At 27.4% G+C, this 14,756-nt stretch overlaps 1 protein-coding gene across 1 annotated transcript in view; it reads right to left on the bottom strand.

Moving 5' to 3' along the window:
• The window catches only part of LOC106689485 (lysocardiolipin acyltransferase 1), a 15,015-nt gene extending 13,624 nt beyond the window's left edge, over positions 1–1,391 (bottom strand). The window contains exon 1 of the mRNA XM_014434458.3: positions 1,006–1,391. The gene's annotated coding sequence lies outside the window, so the exon portion shown is untranslated. The remainder of the gene's footprint in view (positions 1–1,005) is intronic.
• Between the last annotated feature and the right edge of the window lie 13,365 nt (positions 1,392–14,756).

The following is a 14,756-nucleotide window of genomic DNA, read 5'->3' as shown; positions in this document are numbered from 1 at the left end:
TTTTTCGGTATGAAATAATTATTTATAAATAATAAAAATTATGTTTGTAATATTTTTAATAAGTATTTTTCAGACGTTGGAAATAAAAATTATTTTTAAAAAACAGCTATTCAAGCAAAGCTTTTTAATGCCAGCTATAAATCAGGTATATTGGTTAACGTTAACAGTTATTTTATGACATAAAGAAAAGATAAAAACAGGCATAACAATAGTCTATTTCAACCTATATTTTTTTTTATGTTAAAGATCAACAAAACTTTTGACAATAAAAAGGAACAATTTATTATTTGAGTAGTGGTGACCTATTACATCAGTTTTTATCAATATGAATATTATTGCCAATAAAATAAGTTGATGTTTGACAAGTAAAAATTTGCAATTACAAAGTGGATTGACATGTGTAAATATCTTTAGAAAGATTTATAAACATTTATTTTTTTCATTGATTCATTCTATTTCAATTAATTTACTATGAACTTTAATCACACAGTTAACGATTACATTCATTATTTTTATTTATTGAATGATGAAATATCAATGGAATTATTTTTAGCTGATAAATATGACTATATATATATATATATATATGGATATGAACCAATAATAACAATAAATAACAAATAGAAGTAAAATGGATTAGGTAATCAATTTAGTACTGATAAAGATTTTAAAATATTGAATATTTAGAAAAACAAATTTTATGAAATTGATCTATGAAAAATTTAATTGATTTAATTAGCATTATAAATGCAAAACATACATGATTTTTTAATATCTTTGGGAATAATTTACTAAATTAAAATAAGTAATTACATTTTTATTTGTTATTAACTTATTTGTTATATTAAGATGTAATTTGTAAAGTACTTATTACAAATTTTTATTGATCAAGCTTGAATAAAATTAAATGTTAAAGCTGTTAAAAGATATTTTTTAATCCAATCATCACTTGTGTTTTTTTTTGCTAAAGAAAACAAAAAATAAGAATATAATGTGATTGAATACCTGAATATTTTGTGGCAACAGGGTTTCTTTACTTTTATATTATTGGCTAGCTGAGACGTACACGAAGCAGGTTTGTTTCTAAAATTTCATCCTATCATAAAATCCATTATTTCATTTTGAATATGTCTACATCTTTTCAGAATTCCTATCAGCACAGACGATTCCACAATACCATTTTGATAACCTTTTCCACTTCATGTCGAATTAAAAGCAAACAAAATAACAATTAAATGTTGCAAAGCGGCAAACAATAACGTGCACTAAAATGACAGAGCCTAGCTAAGAGAAGACATGTGATACTGAACTGTGTACTTATTGATCCACCAGCATCCCCTTCTCTCTCTCTCAGTGCAAGCTCTGGTATTGGTCAAATTCAAACTCCTTTCCTCAAAATGCTTCAAGCCTTGGAAGTGTTGATCTGATAATTTAATACTGACTCCCTTCTTCGTAAGAATTATTTTTCCTTCATTTAAAAGGCTTCCTAAATTGGATCAAGCAGTATACACATTTTGCACACTGGCAATTTTTTTTTTTTATAATACCTGTCATGAAATTATGGTAGCTTATAAGAAACTAATTTTTTATTATATTTTTAACAATCAATCATAATGATGGAGAAAAAAAATCTTCTTGGGACCAAACTAAACTCATTTTGAACAAAAATTTAACTACATGAGAATAAAAAGTTTGCAATTTTATTTTATATATATTTTTAATATTTATTACTTTTTTATCTATTTACAATATATTATATATCTTTTTTTTAAATATGTATAAATATATATATTTTTAAAAATATTTATTGTTGACTTTTTTTTTTTTAAAGAAATTAATTGAATAGTACTTAAGTGTGAAAATACAATTTTTAAGTGTTTATATTGTTTTTTTATTTAAAATTTTTATTTTATATTTTAATTTATTTCTATGTTTGTTAAAGAGGGGAAAAAAATAGGAAAGGTGTATTAAAGTTGGGAGAGAAAATATTAAAGAAAAAAGGATAAAAAAAAAGAAATGAAGTACACAAAGAAAAAATTAAAGAAAAAAAATGATCAATAAATAAAAAATCATGTATTATAAATCATGTATTATAAATTCACTCCCCTATGCCTAAAAATTGTCTGACTAGATTTAAGTATGTTGTGCATATAGCAACCCATTACAGTTGGACAGCACAACTTTATTGAATAAAATTTTTATTTAAATATATTTTTTCAATTTTTTGAGACTGGTAATTATTTATTAAATAAATCAAAATTGTATCCTTGTTTAGTCTCAACATTTTTTATTCCATTAATAGTCCAATGTTCTGGCCATTTCGGCCATTCTCGAGGACAATCTTTAATAATAAAAAATAAATTCTCACCTCACATCAAAATTTAAAAATTGTTTTCCATGCTATTCTGCCCAGGTCATTAATTATAAGTCAAACACACCCTATTTTCTAAAATTCATAAATATTTAAAACTTTTAATTTTCAATTTATCCATTCATGTAAACAAGTTTTGTTTATAACAACAATTGATAACAAAACTTGTTTATATAGTACAGATTTTTATTGTGGTCATAAAATGTGTAATTAGTAATGTAAATAAATACAAAAAAAATATACTATATTGTATGGATAACAAAAGAAAGAATTTATCAACATATTAATGATTGTAAGAATAAAAATAATCCTAAATGTAATAAAGAAAAAAACTGCATTAGTACACCGCACAGAAACAAACCATGATTTTGATTTTCAAGACATTATAATACTGAACAAAGAAAAGAATAATATTGGAAGAAAATTGTTAAAAGCCGTAACAATATCTGAAAGTTTGTCTCCAATATAGTTTGCAAAAATTAATGAATTTTTGCCAAAATATGGATGAAAAAATATTTTAGTTTATATAATTCTAACATTAATATTACAAATCCTTCCAATGATAGTACATAAGAAAATAGATTTTAATAATGTGACTAAGGTGAAGAGAAAAATTGCCAATGGAAAGGGCTGAAATATTACAAAAATGTGGAATTTGTGAAATCATTCTGATAGATTGATGCCAAATAAAGATTAAAATTTGAAAAAAAATCAATTTTCCCCTCTATCCAACTATTTGTGAAATTATAATAATTATTGTAAAGTTAGAGTAGTTGAATATAGTATTAACATGTGTATTGTTATGAAAATTAACTAACTACATTAATAAGCATGAAAGCAAAATAAATATTATGAAGATAGAATTATTTGATGCATGATTTTTTTTTTTTTTTGAGAATAAAATAGGCTTATTCTGACAACTACTTTTGACAGTCAAAAGATTTTTCGTCTTTTGACTGTCAGAAATAGTCATTAGAACAGACCTCATTGTTTTTATTGTTTTAAATAAAGCATTAGTCACAAAATTGTGTAATATTTAAAAAATAATAAAATATTTTCAATATATTATATATTATTCAATTGGACCAAATCTTTGATATTCATTAAAGGTGAAATTAAAAAAAAGAAGGAAAATATACTATGTATGTTTTTGTATTGACTAGGGCACATAGAACATTTAAAATAAAGAAAATAAATTTATTGGCAATGATTTTTGAAACTCTTAATATTTGAATTGGATTTTTCAGAGGAAAAATAAATAAAGTTAAAAAAAGAAATGCTGAGTATTGACTATTGCTGATTTGAGAAAAACTTGTTTATCACATAAATCAATATGTTGCATAACTCTGTTCCATGATATAAAGAAAATAAATTTTAGAAATGTTTAGTCACTACCAAACAAAAACAATTTGTTTGCAGTGGTTTAATGTAAGTCGTTTATTGACTATCATTAGTCAAAGCTGAATGTAGCAATCGATAAAAATATTCAAAAATAAGTTAATTACTAAGGAAAAAAGTTCTAATTGCAAAAAGTGAAATAATAACTTATTAATAGTTTCCAATATTTGTGTTATTGTAAAATCAATTTTTAAAAAATACACACATGATTATCATGAATTAATTTTTAGAAATACTTACCTTTAGAATACTAATTAAAACCATTTTCAGATTTTTGGACATCTCTCCTCTTTAGAATTAAAGAAAGGCACTCTTTTCTACTTCTGTCTATTTTCTAAACTATAAAACAGAACTAAGACATTATATTACTTCAATAATACGTTTTTAATTAAATAAAAAAAAAATTCAATTTTCACTATAGGCTTATTTCATCTAAAATAACAAATTTGGTCCAATATATAAAATAATTCATTTACAAACAGAATTATTTCATTTATCTTTGAATCTATAAATAATATTCTTTATTTATTCTGGGACTAGTCCCTTTAGATTAATATTACAAGCATCGACGGGAGGCATTATGAACTCATAGAACATCATAAAATATAACTAAAGCAATAAATTGGAAAAAAAGTATTTAAAAAATGTGAGAAATAATAAAAGAAAAGAAAACATAAAATAAAGCCCTATGTCACCTCATAAATCATTGGTTGACTAATTTCAAATAATAGAAATGAAAAAGAATTAAACACAAAGGAACTAAAAATAATTAAAAAAAGGAACAATTATTGTTTATGTACATATTTACAAGTTTAGAAGAAACTTGAAAACATCAAAGGTATGAAAATAACTAAAAAAATAAATAATTAAGAAGGTAAAAAAAATAAATAAATAAATAAATCTTAAGGTCTATAACAATAATAATAAAAGACAAAAAAAAAGATCATATGAACTTACATGCATATGATGATGCCTGTTCATACTACTTTGAGAAAATCGAAAAAAAAAAAAAATGAAAACTTTATTCTATTAAGTGGCAGGAATGTCAGTGGATTTTATCTTTAAAGTTGCTTTCACACCTGTCATATACCCCCCTCTAAATATTTAGTAGCAGTTTCGTACGACCCTTCGTTTTGGGGCTATGCTGTTTACACAATCAGACCATTTCGCGAGAATTGGTAATTTGACTCATTGTACAAGAGCCCAAGAGAACAAAAAAGTCAGTTATTTCACCCTAATTTTTTATTTCCTATAATGCCTTATAGAACCATTATTTAAAGTAATGTTGAACATATATGCATATTTACATATTCTAAATAGATATTGAGAACATCTAATAATATTTATGTTAAATTTCATCTCTCTTTATATCAATTTACAATTTTGTATGAAGCTTTTAATTGTTTTTCTTCGGGAATTGGATGGACATTAGGTGATTTAATATACAGGATTTGAAGGTTGGAAGGGTATTAAAACAACGAATGAAGGAGAAAATAGAATTCCATAGAGAAGAGGAATGGATAACGAAAGATCTGCCAAAGGCTGCAGTTCGATGGGCAGTTACATATAAGTCTCAAGACCTTGAGCAGGTGTTGCAGGAATGTACTGAGGATTTAAATTGAAGGAGATGAGAGATGTACGATGGATGGCAGGATTGGATAACTTAAGTTGAGGAAGGATGCAAATAAATATTTATTATGAAAATAGAGATAAAATAATTTCAACTCTTCATAAAACTGGATGACAGAGGTATCCCTGGGAACCAAAAAGATGAAAAGTACAAAGCAATTAATTAACCATTTTAATTTTGGTTCCCGATTCCCAGAGATGCCCCCATGAACCATAGGGTATATACAACGATAGTCAATATGGGTTTCAAAAGAAAATAGGTTACAAAGGTAATTTAAACACTTTAGGATTGAGAACGTGAACAGGAATTATCTGAGACTTTTTTTTCCAGGGAAGAATTTGATCAATGGTGACACCAAGGCTTTTGAAGGATAGCAGGAATTTTATTGGATTATTGTTTAGAAACATAGTTGGAATATGAGGAATGGTTTTCCAGAGGTCATTGGATCCTATTATGATTGCCTTAGTCTTCTCTGCATTTCACTTAAGCTTGTTTTCTTCTGCCCAATGAACATATGCTTGCTTTGAGACTCCTTAATTTTTATTTTCCAAATTTAGTAACTTAGATACTTTAAATAACAAAATGATTAAATCTCAATCATTTCAATTTGAAAATTAATTATAAATTTAATCTAATCATCTTGGCTAGTTACAATTTTCTATTCTTCTTAGTAATCTACACATTAGATCTAAACTTAAGTTTAATTCATTTTTCAATAATTAATTATAGTATAATAGTAAAATTGAGTCACTATCTTTAGTTCCTATTATGGTTAGAAGTTTTTATTATGTTTAATTGAATAATAACATGATAGGACCACCTAATACAATTCTTTTAGTACATACAAATGGACTTGATGAACAATGTTTTATGGAAGTAATTTCATTATTTATATGCGTTATTAAAATAATTTTATTATATAGACTGTATATAATATGGATTAATATAAGATTAAATATATTTTAAACTATTTAATAAAACAAATAAGAAAACCCATAAGTAGAAACAAAATAAAGTAATTCAAATTGTTGAAATGTTACTGCTATTGCCAGTTCAAGGAATCCAATGTTTTAATAAGACTTACAGGCATGAAGTTAATGAATTGTAATTCAGAAAATGGGCTGCAGGTTGATTTCGTGGACTGGGAAGCATGTACCAAGAAAATTGTTACCCCAGAGCCTGAAACTCATATGACAATACTGTATGTTTCAAACAAATTGCCAGCTACAAAAAAGATTTGGTATGTTTGTGCCACCTTATTGGACTTCAGGCAGTAAGTTCCAAAAAATAAGTCTTTGCCTGTCTGCAAATACTGTGTAGCAGTAGTAAAGTAATTGGGAGAAAGGAATCACAGCAGCAGGATTTGCATTTGGGAAAGATGGAAGAAATGTTGAAGAAGACACCATGATGAGGTGTCCACCACAGCCATACCCACAAAAAGTATAAAAGCTGCACCATAGTACCTAAAATATTGTGTCCAATAAAAAATGTTTTCTTAAGCTTGTAAAATAAGTTTCTAAAAAATAAGAAATATTTTTTTATCATTAGTAACCCCACAGATGGTAAAATCTCTATAATTAAAAAAAGGCCTATTAGCCCATCAGAGAGTATGAAATATTGTAGCATTGAAAGATTTTTTGATAATATTGCAAAATATATTATCACAAGCAGAAGGGTGAAAGAAATATGGCTTATTATGGGGCTCTAAATCTCTTTATAAAGTATTATTAATATGGTAGTTTCTTAACATACCTTGGTATTTATAGCAATTTATCTTGTTTGTTAACAAATATCTGTCATAATTATTATTATAATTATCATGGCACTATGATTCCACACAAACCAGGATCTCTTCAACCACAGTTAACCGATCTCCATGATCTCTTGCTCTATCCCTCCATCTTTAAACATTCAACCTCATAAGTTCCTCCTCCACCATGTCCAGCCATCTGATCTGGGGATGTCCTCTTTTTCGTTATCCATCCAATTTCCCATATTGCATCTTCTTGGGTATCCTCTGATTTGACCTCCTCTCTACATGTCCTATCCATCTTATTCAAGCTCTTTTCACTAATGCCACGATGTTGGGTTCCCTAAACATTTCCATCAGCTCTTCATTCCTTCTTCTTCTCCAAATTCCATTATTAGAGGCTCCTTCCCATTGAATTCTCAGTGCCTTTCTCTCTCAGGAGTTGAGCATCCATTTTACTTTTCTTGTCACAAACCATGTTTAACACTCATATACTGGTCTTACAATGATTTTGTTGATTATTTTAGAGAGAGTTCTACACTTCAATAATCTTTATAGTGAGAAATATCATCTGTTTCCTGCTGGTGTCATGGTAGAAAAACATAAATTAAGAAAACATTATTTGAATTTGTCATAGAAAGTTTTTCACCATATTTTCCCTTAATAATTTTCATTTCTCAAATGCTAGTCGAGAGAAAGAAAGAAATTTATTCAATCATGCTGCCCAAATACATCGGGTTGCTACATTACACAGCATACTGATCAATCCGTGATCGGACATATATAAATTTATAAATTACATTTTTTTGATATGATACAATATAATAGAATAATATAATACAATATATATATATATATAATAATATAATAATCAAAATATTAATTTGGCAGTATTGGCAGTACAGTGAGGGGGGAGGAGGGGAGAGTGCCCCCTAGTTCTTCAATAATCTTATTTCTTTATTATTACTTTATATTAATTAACAAACAAATAATAATAAAAACATTCTGTATAATTGAGAATCAGATGAACCTACCATTTTTAGTTTAATATAAGGAGAGTCAAGGCAAGTATATTTTTTGAGCAAGAGTATAAAAGATTATTTAAAATAGTTATTGTCCACTTACAATGCTGAGCTACAGTAGAAAACTGAACAAGTACCTTCTCTATAAATGGCCCACCATATAGAAAATTGGGAAAGATGTTGATCTTTATACATTTTGCATATTCATTTCTCTCCTGATTTTGTTGGCTGTAATTATAGTCTAGACAAACTAGGTCAAAAAAATGCTAATATTTTGTTTTAGTTGTAATTCTTAGTAACAATAATTTTTTTGGTCATTGAAAATGAATCTGAGGTTTGCTGACATATTTTTAGGAAAATATTGACAATTTTTTTTAATTTTCACCACTACCTCAAAAATTATCTATTTTTTCTTTTAGAAAATCTTTTTTTTTTTAAAAATAAAGCAAACTAAATTTTATGCCTGTAAGATTTTTCTGTATGACCAACAGCTAAACCCTGAGGGACCGCATAAGAAATACCATTTTTTGGTTTAAATTTTTTTTTTTTTTCAGAAAATTTCAGATTCAGAGAACCAAAAAACTTGGGAGGGAGAGGAGGTTTTAAAATTACAATTACAGCAAAAGTTTTCTAATTTGCTCTTTTTAGGAATAGTTTGACTGCACTAGGTCGTTTTCAGGAAAAAATCATAGAAGTTTTTTTCTCAACGAATATGCATTTTAGGATATTGAATCCGAATTTTTCATCTTGCTAGTTGACGAATTCTCAAAGCAAATAGATAATTAAAAACTAAAATATAATTTCTTTCTGAATTATACCTTTAATTCCAAAACTAATCATTTTTCGACGATAAGCAAGTATTAAAAAATCATTAGCTTAGTAGTGATGTGGTGTTATGATGGTAAGATACAAAAATTGTGAAGAATACAATTTATTGGAAGAAGATAGTTGACCATATGATGTAGATTGTAGGAAGATAATCCCGGCAGTGGTCAATAAAGTATTGTCAGGAATGGTAGAGGAAGCAAGGTTATACACTAGTGGGTTTTGGTGGTTAGGGAGTTTATTATGGAAGGAGTGGTATCTGGTTCTGGTTAGATCGGTTACATATGGAACATTAAGGTCTTTATGGATGATTTTATTTGTGATTAAATAAGGAGCATTTTACAACTCGCTCGGCTCCGAAAGTACAGATTGGTCTTGTTACAGTCATGTAGATCAGTCTTTTGTAATGGATTGGAAGTTAGACCGTTTGTCTACTAAGATTATTTTTGTTATTACCAATAACATTATCAGTCTTGAACTAGATAATAATATATATAAAGTAAAAGGGTTACTTTATTTGAATTTTCAAAAAAATATGAGTATTTTTGACGAATCTTCACAATTACTTCGCTTATGCATCGACCCTTATAAGAAACGGTTAGCATCCCGTAAATTATGTGATATACTTTTGGATCGAAACATATTCTGTCATGGAAAAAGTCATTCGTGTTACACGAACGGTTTTATATTAATAAGGATAAAGAAAACGTACCATCGCATGCGTACCTCAGGATCAAACTGTGAAAAACCTGGGCACCGAACCGTCCCCAAAGTTATTTTTTTAATTATAAAATAAAAGTACGTAGATTACATAAATTTGTTACTGGAAGAAGATAGTTGACCCTATGAAGTAGATTGCAGGAAGATTATCTGGGTGGTGGGTAATAAAGGTATCAAAGGAGTAGAAGAAAACTATTTCTTAGATTAATTTTTATTAATATATTCTTGTTTGAGAGTGGTTTAGTTTATTTAAAAACAAATTTGATCATTTTTTCTCAACTTTATTCTTTTCAAAACCTTCCAACGTTTCCAATGTCCGGTCTATCTTCCTACAATAAATTTGTAACACTAATTAAACGAACCTACTGATGTTAGTCACGTATATGTATCATTAATGATAATCTATATTTATTAAGGCATTGAATAAACTGCAGCTATGCTTATGAAAACATAATGTGCTAATGTAGGTATCTTATTTTAGTTTATTTAATACCAGATCAGCCTGGTGGGTGTTATGATTGATATAACAGTTACATATTTTTTTTTAACAATTGATTATGCGGAGGGGGGGGGTAGTTTCGTACAAAAGACGCCCCCCCCCTAAACTATATACAACGTTATAATTTAAAAAAAAGTTAAGATAAAATAAATAGATAAAAATAATAATTCTTAATTTTTAATAATAATTTATTAAGGAGGAAAGTAAAGTTAATAACAAAACAATTGCCCCTTACTGGGTAAAAAAAAACAAGTTAATTTGAAAAAAAAAAAAGAAAAGAAAAAATAATAATAATAGATGTAAAGTGAATAATAGAATTGATAAATATAGAATTTATAACAGAATGTTCTGCAGCAGCCTGGATGAAAACTAAATTTAGTTTTAGTCAAAATTAAGGGAGAATAAAAAATGGCGGCTGTTTAAAATCATTAAAAAAAAATTAATTTTTCATTTGGAGCTCTATATCTTTAAACTACCAACAACAATAGAAAACCTAGCAAAACATCATTTAAAATACAGGAAATTTTCTATATGAGCCAGAGTTATTTACGTTCAATAGTTCCCGAAATATAGCTTTTTAAAAAGCAACATTTCCTAAAAAAATACACTGAAAAATCCGAAGTTAGTGAATTTATTTTGAGAAATCTATATCCCTAAAACCATTTGACGCACAGATGTCTATTAGCACTCAAATTAAAGCTAGTTAAACGTGCTATAAAGTAGCTTCTAACCTTTATCTTCTTAGGGGTAGTAGTTTTTAAGATATTTTATAAAATAAATTCAAATACTGTAAAAAATAAAATAAATTCCTAGCTGTGCGCATAAAATTTTATTTTTTTGAAAAAATACATCTCATGAACCACAAGAAGTATATATGTCTACCAGCACTCAAAATAATGGTAATTCAACTTACTATAAAGCAGTTTATAACACATATGTTCGTAGGTGTAGTAGCTTTTATGATATTTGCATAATAATGTAAATTTTGCACATGAAATTTTGTCGAAAAATCATAAAAAAACTACACCTACGACGATATATGTCATTAACTACTTTCTAGTTAGTTAAATTACATTTATTTTAAGTGCTGGCTGACATACATACTTCTTGTGGTTGCGAAAATTTTTTTTTTTTCAAAAATCTAAAAATATCATAATAACTACTACTCCTAAAAATATTAACGACATAAACTACTTAATAGCAAATTAAACTAGCTTTAATTTGAGTGCTAATAGACATCTCTACGTCACATAGTTCCTGAGATATAGATTTTTCAAAATAGATTCACTAACTTCTTATTTTTTAGTGTATACTTTCATGAAATGTTGTTTTTTAAAAATCAATATCTCGGGAATTATTGAACGTAAATAGCTGTATTTAGACTCATATTTTATCAAATTTACTCTTCTTTAAATGATGCTCTTTTAGGTTTTCTATTGTTGTTGGTTGTTTAAAGATATAGAGCTCCGAATGAAAAATTAATTTTTTTTATTGCTTTGAAACAGCTGCTATTTTTTATTCCCCCTACCTATACTTGGCAGGACTGGGAAATATAAATAGTTTTCAATAAAGTAATAAAAAAATTGGAGTAAAATAACTGACTTTTTTTTCTCCTCTTGTGCTCTTGTACTACATCACTAGCTATTTTTTTGGCTGGGAAATATCATTAAAATAATACAAAAAACAACTTTAATAATAGACTAAAAATGTACAATTGGGTACAGAATATTGTGTTGAATATTGAATCGATACGGCAATATGTTAAACTAGTAATTGGACGGGAACCCCAGAGACAATAATATGCAAATGAGTTACTTGACTTAGGGATCCTACAAGTGTTCCGTAAACAAGAACCGATTTGGCTAATGGCCTTGCTTAATCACTCGTCGGATCTTGGGACGTGGATTGTATCAATCTATAATTCAATATTAATGTTAAATTGCTTATAAATTAAAAAAAAAACAGATACTAATCCTTCCTTTATAAACTCTCTAACCACCCAAACCCACTAGTTTCTAATATTGCTTCCTCTTCCATTCCTGACAATCCTCCGAGGCGCCCGAAAAGAAGATTGCCTCAAGAGACATCCTGATGTAGAAATGTTATAATACTGCTACCAATGTTTCTCTACATGTCTGTATTATACCTTTTTAATCTATCATCAAATTTACTGGATGCATTTTTATTAAACTACAGTTGTTAATGTCAGTAAATATTCTGTTTGTATTACTGAGGTACTTAATGCTTACTAAACTTAGGGGATTTGTTCAGTTCCAAATATTCGCCCTAAATTTATATTAAAATTTCTGTTTGGACAAGGAAGTTGGCTAGAGCGAGGAATATTGTAGCAGCTGCTGTTCGTTGTGGCTATTGATCTTGGAGGCAAATAGGATTTTGGTTAATTATTGATATCCGCTGGGTCGCCCTATCTTAATTGTATTTTCCAGGTACCGCTCAAATTGAGTTTTAGTCGATAATATTGTTAGTATAGCATTGCTGTTCGATTTTAAGGATCGATTTATGATTATTGTTATCTTATGATTATAGACCGGATTTCCGTATAAGCAAAAGTCCAATTAACTTACTAAAACCCAAATGGACGCCTGCCAAATTTATGGACCAGCTAAAAATACAAAAATTTAAAAAAATACAAAGTTATCAATTGCTATTTTTAAGACTTGCAACGAGTGGTGAGTTCGTTTCAAACGAGAACATTCACAAACTCATATAACTAACGAAATATACTTTTAAGAAGTAATTCATGGATTTGAAAAATCAAAATACGTACCTCTTAGAAATGCTTTATTTTAATTTTTAATTTTTAAAAATTAAATAAATTCCTGTTTATTTAAAAACAATATTTGATCCTTTTTCACAACTTTATTCTTTTTAAAAACCTTCCAACGTTTCGACCACTTAGGTCATTTTCAAGGATACCTACAAACACTCGTTTTAATTATTTTTATAACAATTTCATTATTTCCTTCACTTACATACATAATGGGACAAAGGCAATTAGCCGGCATTTTTAAGAATTTTAAAAGAGAGAATGACAACAAAGTAAAGGTAGGACCAAAGAAATCAGTATGTAAGTGAAGGAAATAATGAAATTGTTATAAAAATAATTAAAAGGAGCTGTTTGTAGGTATCCTTGAAAATGACCTAAGTGGTCGAAACGTTGGAAGGTTTTTAAAAAGAATAAAGTTGAGAAAAAGGATCAAATATTGTTTTTAAATAAACTAAACCACTCTCAAACAAGAATATATTAATAAAAATTAATCTAAATTCCTGTTTTTGATTTGGTAGATTTTAATAACCCAAATGTGTTCAGTAATTAATTTGAAGTAGTATAAAAGTCCAAGACGAAAAAAAAATCAGTTATTATTAATTTTTTATTATTTTAATGAAAACTATGCATATTCACTAGTCAAAATTAATGAGTCTGCCAAGTATAGTTTGGGGGAATTCAAAATGGTTGTGGTTTCAAAATGTTGTTTTAGTGGATATCGTGAAAACTACTATTACTATGAAGGTAAAGGTCATAAACTACTTTATAGAAAATTAAACTAGCTTTAATTTGAGTGCTAATAGACATCTGTACGTCTCATAGTTCCTGAGATTTAGATTTGCCACAATAAATTCACTTACCACTGATTTTCCAGTATATTTGTATATTTTTACGAACAATTAGAAATTAATTTATTTTAGCAAATATCATAAAAATAACTACTCCTATGAAGGTAAACTCAAATTCATATGCCAATACTATAAAAACTACTACCCCTACCATGATACCTGTCGTTAACTACTTTTTAGTTAGCTAAATTACATTTATTTTGAGTGCTGCCAGACATATGTTTTTACAGATATATTTCTTAAAAAATCAGAAATTTTATCCCAACAACTAGAAATCAACATTTTGTGAATTTATTTGGTCAAATATCATAAAAAACTATTATTAACTACGAAGATAAACATCATAAAATACTTTATTTTATTTTTACTACGTTCATTAAACAAGCTTTAATTTGAGTGCTAATAGACATCTGTACGTCGAATGGTTTTGGGGATATAGATTTCTCAATATAAATTTACTAACTTCTGATTTGTCATTGCATTTTTTTGAAAAGTTTTTTTTAAAAAGCTATATCTCGGGAACTTTTGAACATAAATAACTCAATTAGGGCTCATATTTTATCAAATTTACTCTACTTTAAATGATGTTCTTTAAGTTTTCTATTGTTGTTGGTATTTTTAAAGATATAGAGCTCCGAATGAAAAATTAATTTTTTTTAATGTTTTGAAACAGCCGCCATTTTTATCCCCCCTACCGATACTAGGTATAACTATACGACGATACCTGTCATTAAATACTTTTTAGTTAGTTAAATTCCATTTGAGTACTGGCAGACATATTTTTTTTTCAAAAACCAGAAATTTTATCCGAACTAATATTCAACATTTTGTGAATTTATTTTGTCAAATATCATATAAACTCCTACTCCTAAAAATATTAACGACATAAACTAAAATAGCAAATT

This window comes from Halyomorpha halys, unplaced genomic scaffold (genome assembly GCF_000696795.3).
Source record: "Halyomorpha halys isolate HHAL.00 unplaced genomic scaffold, Hhal_1.1 Scaffold1375.1, whole genome shotgun sequence".
NCBI classification, from domain to species: domain Eukaryota; kingdom Metazoa; phylum Arthropoda; class Insecta; order Hemiptera; family Pentatomidae; genus Halyomorpha; species Halyomorpha halys.
Note: the sequence above shows the minus strand (reverse complement) of the source record. Positions and strands in the feature narration are given on the sequence as shown.